Source organism: Schistocerca cancellata, chromosome 3 (genome assembly GCF_023864275.1).
Source record: "Schistocerca cancellata isolate TAMUIC-IGC-003103 chromosome 3, iqSchCanc2.1, whole genome shotgun sequence".
In the NCBI taxonomy this organism is placed as follows: domain Eukaryota; kingdom Metazoa; phylum Arthropoda; class Insecta; order Orthoptera; family Acrididae; genus Schistocerca; species Schistocerca cancellata.
In genome coordinates, this window is record NC_064628.1 from 452176659 (window position 1) to 452186302 (window position 9644).

Here is a 9644-nt window from a genome sequence, read left to right on the forward strand (position 1 = left end):
GGCAAAATTGTGACAGCAAATCTCCTCTTTCATTTCTTGTTCCTAAACCAAAAGGTCCAATAAGATCACCTTCACTTCCTTCACCTATTTTGGCATTAAAATCTCCCATGATGATAATAATGTCTCTGCTTTTTGAGGTTCCTATTGCTTGTGTTAATTCTTCATAAAATTTTCCTATTTCTTCTTGGTCTTTGTCGGCTGTTGGAGCATAGATTTGGATTAAATTAATATTTGTTTGTTTCGTTTGTAAATGTAGACAGGGACACTTGGCACATATTCTAATACGTTAATACAGAACCGATAAACACTGGAAAAAATTGTCCCAATTTTGCCTACCCGGTGCAAATCTGGTGTTGTAAATGCAAGACAGACGTACAGAAATGTTTCCGTATGTGGTGGATTAGGAATGGAATGCGGGTAGAAAATGTCTAATAAGTGAGAAAGGCATAATGTTTATTATTAACCGCCGCATACACAGTTTGTCCAATATGAGCACGGGATACGTTGACAATATGCTGTACAGCGCCGGATTTGCACCGGGTGCCCAAAGTTTGGAACTATCTTTTTCCAGCATAAATCGATTCCGCATTAACACATTAGCGTATGTACCTAATTTTCGCTGCTATACCATGATTACAGCTCACACTGGACTTCCTTGAGTACCTGCACTTTAATTATAATCTCCCTGTACTGTATCTACCATGAGGATTTCATGTGTTACACTTCTGTAGCACTCTTCTGTGATTTTAGATGGCTTTCTTCTTCGCGGTGTACGATCACTATACCACTGGGATAAAGACCTTTATCAACTGAATAAATCGTAGATGAACAAGTACTTGCAAGACATGTTTGACTGAAGGTGTGATGGGGGAATCTTGTACTTCACCCTTCTACAAGGGTCATTTGGAAAGTAAAGAACGTTTTGTTTTAACACGTGACCGAGTTCCACCCCCTCCCGCCCCGTAAACTGCCGACCGACCACTATGCTTTGTACTCAACGGATTCAGTTTGGCGGCAGCTGCGACCCAATTCGTTTGAGTACTACTTAGCTGTGCGAGTTTAAGATGGGTGACGAAGTAGGCCGAAGCTGACGACCCCCCCCCCCCCCCCCCCTCATAGTTTGAGGTGCGCAGTGCTATCTACTGTTTTAAACGCGTAAAAGTCCGAAACATCGAAATTTAAGGACAGACAACTGAGGCTTACAGTAATGCGATGAATGAAGCGCCGTTCGGAAGTGATGGATAATATTTAGTGGCGCACGGAAGAATGTTTACGACGAAGATCGCTTGGGCCGGCTCTCAATGGTGACTGGCCGACTAAGGCAAATATTGAAATAGAAATCCAAGACGACAGGCGTTTCACAATTTGCGAACTGAAGCGGCTCACTATCAGACGCTTCAATGACTTCTCCGCGGCATTAAAAACAAGCGGTGCGGAATGCTGACCAGTCGAGTCATCGTCCTTCACGAAAATGCTCTTCTGGCTGCAGTAGGAGCGACACATGACTTGCTTCAGCGGCTTCAGTGGGAAATGTTTCAACATGCACCGTACAGTTCAGACTTAGCCCCAGGTGATTATAACTTATTTTCCAAAATGAAAGGTTTTTTTGAGTGGAGAACGCTACGGAAATGATGATGAACTTAAAGAAGCCGTTACACAGTGTTTCAGCAACCTGGTGGCATCTGAGCATGTAGAAGGCTTAGGTATGAAATTATATGAAAAATACAGTAATATAAAATAAAAATTTCGGTAGAATAAAAACGTACTTTACTTTCCGAATGACCCTCGTATACAGTAAGTTCCACAAGAAAGTCTACAGCATAATTTTAATTGTAAAGTCCTCAGCGACGTCTCTGGTACGGTCTCGAGTCTCTAGTCAATGCTCTTTTGCACAGTGTGTGAGAGTTGGATGTCCTGTTTTGTCGGTGGCAGTTTCGGCTATCTGCACTTATTTACAGCCAATTTAAACGCTGAAAAATGTACAATATTTATAAAGAATGACTTCTGAGATCCGTGAAGAAACTATTTGGTTTGAACGAGACAAACTGGGTGCTTCAAGAGGACAATGATCCGAAATATCTCAGCCGTCTATGTACAGCTTGGAAACAAGACAATGGGGTGTCCAAGATGGACTGGCATGCAATGTTTCCGGATGCAAATACAGTGTAAATGTTTGGCGTGTGTTTAGATGAAGCTTAAAGGAAAGCCAGTATACACTTTGAAGTAGCTGTCATATAAAATCATGATTTTAAGATCGTTAACGAGAGAATATGCAGAAAATGTCCTGAAAAGCATGACAAAAAGCTTCCAAGCTACAATCAGTAATGACGGCGACTGGATTAGCTATTAGATTATTTTGCAATTAGTAATAACGTGTATCTTCATGTAAACATATTTATAATCGTGCCTTGTTTCATACAGATAACGGCGTACACTTTTGTTTGAGGAACTGACAATCTTTTCGTTTACTAAAGTTCACATGATATTTTACAGGCAACTACGAGTCCTCCTGTGTCTGAAATCTTGTCAAAACGCACTGGATATTTGTATCTTATATGCAAAAATAGATTCTTTATACGATATGTTGTAGCCCTGTTACGACTGTTAGGTTTCTCATTACAACAGTAGTCCAATGCATCAGTCAAAGATTTATAATCAATTTTGCAGTGATAAGTTTCAGTGTCTTGGATACTCCTTTTACCCTGATCTCAGCTTTATTGTTTTGTCTTATTTTAAAAAATGAAGACATCTGAAAGTAATGTATTTGTTACAGATCAGTGGCGTTTCCAAGTAGTTAGAATGATTGTAAGTGGCAACCGAAAAAGAATAAATAATAAAAAATGGAGAGAGAGAGAGACAGACAGAAAGAGAGAGAGAGAATGATGCACCACTAAGAGATTACCCGAATGTGACGGAAATCGGTAGATATACACGGATACACATAGAAATGAGTACAGTTTCGAAACACTGGATGGTTTACTCAGCAGAAAGAGTTTAACAAATTCAGCAAGCCAATAACGCGTTCTCCACCTCTTGCCATTATGCAAGCAGTTATTTGGCTAGGCAGTGATTCATTTTTTTGGCTGTCCTCCTGAGGAATGTAGTGGCAAATTTTGTCCAATTGCGCCATTAGATCGTCCAACTCCTGACCTGATTGGAGAGCTTCGCCCATGATACTCCAAACGTTCTTAACTGGGGAGAGATCCAACAACCTTGTTGGCCAAGGTAGGGTTTGGTAAGCACGAAGACAAGCAGTAGTAACTCTCGCCGTGTGCGGGCGGGCATTTCCTTGATGAAATCTAGAATGGTTTGCCATGAATGGCAAAAACAAGGCGTAGAATATCATCGAAATACCGTTGTGCTCTAAGGGTGCCGCAGATGGCAGGAGTCCTGCTATGAAAAGAAATGGCACCCTAGACCATCACTACTGATTCTCGAGCCTTATGGCGGGCGACAATCAGGCTGGTATCCCGAGGCTGTCCTAAGCGTCTCCACACACGTATTCCACTTGGAGTTTCACTGACTGGTGTAGAATTGTTTTCAGCGATGAGTTCCGCTTCTCAATGAGCCAGATGACCAGCGAAGTGGAGACATCTCAGACACTCGGGGACACAAACCTGACCGTCGCCCTTCACACACGAGTGATGGTCTGGTGTGCCGTTTCTTTTCGTAGCAGGACCCCTTTGGTTGTCACCCGCGGCACCCTTACACCACAGAGGCACGTGGACGACATTCTAGGCCCCGTGTTGTTGGCTTTCATGGCAAGTCGTCTTGTGTTTACAATTTCAGCAAGATAATGCCCGCCCACACATTATTGCCAGGGCCCCCCAACCAGCTCCGGATTTTGTCGACCTAACGCGTCAGTTGGACAGAATTTGCCACGATATCTCTCGGGAGGACATCCAACAACTATCAATCAATACCAAGCCGAATAGGTGCTTGCATGAAGACGAGGGGTGGAGCAAGGCGTTATTGACTTGCTCGATGTGTGAACCTCTTTCTCTCGGGTAAATTATTCAATTTTTCTGGAATTGCAATCATATTTTTCTCTGCACATATACATCACATCTACCAATTTCCGTACCATTCGGACAATAGCTTTGCGGTGCATCTTTTTTTTTTCGTCTTAGGTGTGCTTTGGGGACAATTTTAAGAATCTAAATGTTGCTCTATAGCAAAAAGGGAGTAGCGTTCTTTGTACGCCTCGGGAAAATGTTATTTGTCTCTGTTCTTGAGTCCCATGAAGTGATGACTAGCTCTGATGAGGGCTGCAGCGAAATTACGTACTTAGTGAACAGAAATGAAACATTCTTGCCCGTCTCTATTGCGACATGTGAAATTGCTTACGCTTGTGTGTGCTGAAGAAAGTAGCCCAATGGAGGCACTATGGGGGAGGAGACTAAGTATGGTATCATAGCACTTCAATACAAGACAAGGCTTTTCATATAATGTTGCTTTATCTCCAGCGCTTGATTAATTAATGTGTGATACATCTCTTGCACAGTGGTGGATGCTTAGCGTTGAAACACCCCTGCAACATTTCTGTTAAGTAAAGTGTACCTGCACATCCCAAGAATCCGTTTATCTCCGTTCACCAGACGATCGACTACCAACTCTCTCTCTCTCGTGTGTGTTTGTGTTTATGTGCTCCTTAAGATTTCAGTTGCATGAGAAAGATTGGATTTCTGATGTGAATGTTATGGGGGGGGGGGGGGGTGAGGAACGGCTAAAGCCTGAGATACATCTTTTCTTCTCAGAGGAATTCAATAGTGGGAATGTATTTATCAATGAAGATCTTCTTGAAATAAATTAATTCTGTCAAGGAATATTCTATAGATTTCAGGGATGCTTTCAGGTTTACTAAAATGATAATGTAGCTTCATCAATGTGCTCGAACGTCCAGTATGTTTTACAATTTTCGAATGTTCCCGTTTATTTTGAAAATATCTAGGCTGTTCCGAATTTGATGTCTTAGAAGTTTTTGAGTGATATCCAGTGTTCTAGAACTGTGAGTATCCTACGCTTTCTTCTGAAAGTTTCATGTTTTGAGTGTATAGAGAGTTAGCCATGAACAATGAAGTGAAAAGTAGCACCACTGTTTCGAGTTAATGTGCAAAGTGACACGATAAACTGAAACAACATGCTAGCGTGTCTTAGAACTTTTGATCTCAGAGTGTACGTTAGTTATTACAGGAAACTGAAACATTCAGAGGATAATTTATGAAAGTTATATTTCGTTAGTTCGTGATTTGTAGTGTTAAATTTCATCAACCAAAGAGAGCAGTAAAAGTGACAAAACGAAAAAATGACAACGCTGCATATTTTTACAATTTGTAAATATGCTGCAGACATATTTTTTTAAATTTTTTTCTGATGAAATTTTTGTGATATGGTTATTATCTCATTGCTCGAATAACGTATCACACAGAAAAAGAGATATTTTCAAAGGGCTACCAACCGAAACAGCCCCAAGACGTGCTTGTACTTTACAGTCACGACAAACTATAATCCATGTTACTATTTTGTTCCTGTCATCAAATAGTAGGCCATAATATTTCTTTTGAATGTATGAGTGCTTCGTTTTTAAGATGGCAGTCAATAGTGCATAATGTGTATATCTCTTTCTAGTTTTGTTGCACAGTATCTGAAAATCATCTCCTGAAGCTGTTGTTTACGGAATTCATTTGCACAATATTGGTGACGATAAGGCTGTTGCGTATTTTGTAGTATAGTACGGTAATGTGCTTAAAATTTGGCTCTGTAAACTTATGGCTAACACCAGTCTTAAGCAAACTACCATTTTTTATTTTCTTCCGGAGTTGCTATTAATTAACAGAATTTTCTTTTGCGACAGTTTTTGACGGGAGGCGGCGCCTCATGTTTCAGTCCTCGTTGCTTTAAAATGTTGCAGAAAACATTTAAATAAAATCATCTGCTAACCTTATAATAACTGTTTATTCACCATGAACTTTGCTGTTGGTTTATGTAACATTAGTGTCTGTAAACATTCAGGTTCGCCTTGAAGTGTCTTCGTTTGACATGTTGCACAAACTTACACGACGTATTCAGCAAATAGAACATGCAAGCAGACAGTTCAGGTGTTGCAGTTGTTCCCCTAAGGCCAGTCACAGGCGTTGATGTTGCTGTTCCAAACGAGTCCAGGAGCACAGTTCTCGTGAATGGCTACACCATTGCTGCACTCCCAGAAGCCGTTCGGGTCCGACTCGTCAGGGAAGTATTTGGGCGTGGCTCCGTCGTGGGCAGGACACTGGGGGTCAGCCAATGTCAGGGCTGCCAATGTACACAGAGCAAACAGGATCGCCAGCACTGAAAAAGTTCACGGCAGAAAGTTATTTTACGTGCCGTAGTAGCATCATACATCGAATACAAAGATCAGTTACACACAGTTTTCAAAAAGGAGAAAAATAATCGAATCGTTCAGATTTAGATGGTGAAATATACAGGGTACAGACAAAATGTGAAAACACCAAAATCACATCATCATCCCTAATACGGCATAGGAAAACCGTTGGCATTCGACACAGCACTGGAATGGGAATGTATGGCTTTCAGGGGAATCTTATATCATTCTCCCTGCGAAATAGTGACAAGTTCAGGTAGCGGTGAAGGAGGTGTAGAGCAGTCACGCTCCCTTCTTTCCGAAGTAGACTAAAAGGCCCAATAATAATAATAATAATAATAATATAATAATAATAATATTAATAATAATAAAAAGAAGAAGAAGAAGATGCGACAATTCATCCTCGTGCTCACAAAAGCAATCCTGGACGATGCGAGCTGTGTGAACAGCGGCCTTGTCTTGGGACACAGAATTGCCACTGTGGAACAAATATTGCGATATGGGATGGATCTGCTCAGCCACAATGGTCACTTAATCCGTGAACGCGATATAACCATGCAGAGTAACCATGGGGACCCTGGAATACCACGACATGGCTGCCCAAATATGCACTGAAGCCCCACCGTGTTTCACTCTTGGGACGCAAACGCGGTCAGAAGTTCTAAAAAATGTGAAATATGTCTCATCCAACCAAATGACTCAACTATTGCTCCGTTGTCTAGGTTTTGTGACTTTGGCACCACGTTCTCCTATTACGTGAATCTTCATGACTGATGAGTGATCTGGAGTTCGAGCTCACTCTTTTATTCCCTGCTGGAGCTCCCTTCATGTTGTTCTGGTGCAGATAGTGTTCGCGAGTACGGCATTCAGCTCGTCAATGACTTTAGCAGCTGAAGTCCCCTTATTTTTCGTCACAATAGTTGCTTCAATGACCATTCGTCTCCATCACTCAATACAAAGTTTCATCCACGTTGCGACACAGTGAATGATTTTGTTCCGCTTTCCTTGTATGCGACATAATCCTTTAATACCTTGCCTCTTGAAACACGCCGGCCGCTGTTGTCTAGCGGTTCTAGGCGCTCAGTCCGGAACCGCGCGACTGCTACGGTCGCAGGTTCGAATCCTGCCTCGGGCATGGATGTGTGTGATGTTCTTAAGTTAGTTAGGTTTAAGTAGTTCTAAGTTCTAGGGGACTGTTGACCACAGCAGTTAAGTCCCATAGTGCTCAGAGCCATTTGAACCATTTTCTTGAAACACTAAACACTTAGGCTACCTTTGTTACAGACGCGCCCAATATACGATCAACACCAATTTGCCCACGTTCGAATGCACTGAGCTCCGACATTATGCTCTCTCAACTACACAAAACACTGTTTTCATCCCGACTGCCACAACTTTCTGGGGACATTAAGTACACAGGTGCCGTTCACGATAAAATAGAACGGCACAATCTGCTCGCTTGCCTAGCGTTGTATTTACATTCAAGCATGCCTGTCTCGTGGTTTTTCTATATTTTTGTCCACTTACTGTAGTTCCTGTGTACCCAAACGTAACGACCCTCTGATAACAGATGTTATCCGAAATGCCATGACAGCATCTTATGGCCAACCCAAAGATAATAGAACTCATTTGTTGTAGAGTGCACTATCGATATTTTGCTGCCATTACGAAAGTATGGCTCAGTTTTCGCTTGTTAAATTTTAGAACTAATCCGTGGGCAAAATTTAAAGACCGAAAGATATATCATCCGAGGAATTATGTGATCAAGCAGAAAAGTGATTCCAAGCTTTCAAGGGTTCGGTGTGATAGAAAAATATTTCAAAATTACAAATCCTTCTTAAATGCAGCTGCCTCTTATAATCCGCTATAGTGTAGTACTACAACCTAATGAATTAGAATAAAAATAGATGCCAAAGAAATGTGGAGAAGGCTCTTCATGGTTGCAGGAAACGTAATTACAAGGACTTACAGAACACATAATATTGTCTCGTAGTATGGAAGTGAAACATGGACGATAAATAGTTTGGACAGGAAGCTTTCGAAATGTGGTGCTACAGAAGAATGCTGAAGATTAGATGGGTAGATCACGTAACTAACGAGGAGGTATTGAATAGAATAGGGGAGAAGAGGAGGTTGTGGCACAACTTGACAAGAAGAAGGAACCGGTTGGTAGGGCATGTTCTGAGGCATTAAGGGATCACAAATTTAGCATTGTAGGAAAGCGTAGAGCGTAAAAATCGTATAGGGAGACCAAGAGATGAATACATTAAGCAGATTCAGAAGGATGTAGGTTGCAGTAAGTACTGGGAGATGAAGAAGCTTTGCACAGGATAGAGTAGCATGGAGAGCTGCATCAAACCAGTCGCAGGACTGAAGACCACAACAGCAACAACAAGTTGTTTGTAGAACTTAACTACGGAATTTAAAATGTATCATGACCAATTTGAGCATATATTACTGATGATCTTCTACTATAATTTGTCATAGATACAAGGAATTAAGATGGATAAATTTACGTGATGCTAATCTTGAATATCTCTGAATGAACATGTCTGACATAGCCACTAATGACACGTGTATTCTGATATACACTTCGCAATGAAGTCTAGCAAAGGATAAGAGGTGTTTACTCACCCTTCATGTTGAGTTAGCTCGTGCCTCTTTCTTGCAGGTCGGAACTGGTCTATGTCTCATAATCGCTGGATGTGGCTTATATATACATCTCCGTAGGGTGACGTATTGGACCTTGAAGTATTCTACTCCCACACCTGTCTCCAACGCTCAATGTACTCGTGCGTCTTTGTCTCTAAGTGTGCGCCGTGTTGACATAGGTGGCACTAGAATAATGACATTGCTACAGCTAATGGCGGTTTCCGTTGCATTTGACGTCTAATCAACAGATAAAATGGCACACGCAAGACGCCAAGCAAATTAAACAGCAATAACATACGCTGATATGGTGCCATCTACTATAAGCGGTGTGTAAACCGGCAGTTTTTGCAGGGGTTGTTGGGAGCAGAGGAATAGGCAGAATCCGTCACGCTCACTGCCAGTAATCTCTGCGGAATAAGCCATGTTACTTTGCTCGTATCGTAATAATGCCATCTGGGCCAATAATTCTTGTGCGTCATATCGTAGGACATAAATATTATCCAGAAAGTCTGTTCCTTTTCATGCTTCATGCAGTAAACTACTGATTATTTAATAAAATAACAATAAAATAAACAAGTGTGTTAGAGACGTGTGTAAGGACTCCCAGACACAACAACCAGACTTATTTTTA

General features: G+C 41.4%; 1 long non-coding RNA gene across 1 annotated transcript; it reads right to left on the reverse strand.

Annotated features, from left to right (window-relative positions):
* Positions 1-5936: 5936 nt before the first annotated feature.
* Positions 5937-9266, reverse strand: LOC126175220 (uncharacterized). Its single transcript, XR_007535543.1, has 2 exons — positions 8996-9266; positions 5937-6327 (listed from the first exon to the last, which is right to left on the reverse strand). It is a non-coding gene; the product is annotated as an uncharacterized LOC126175220 (long non-coding RNA).
* Positions 9267-9644: the final 378 nt, after the last annotated feature.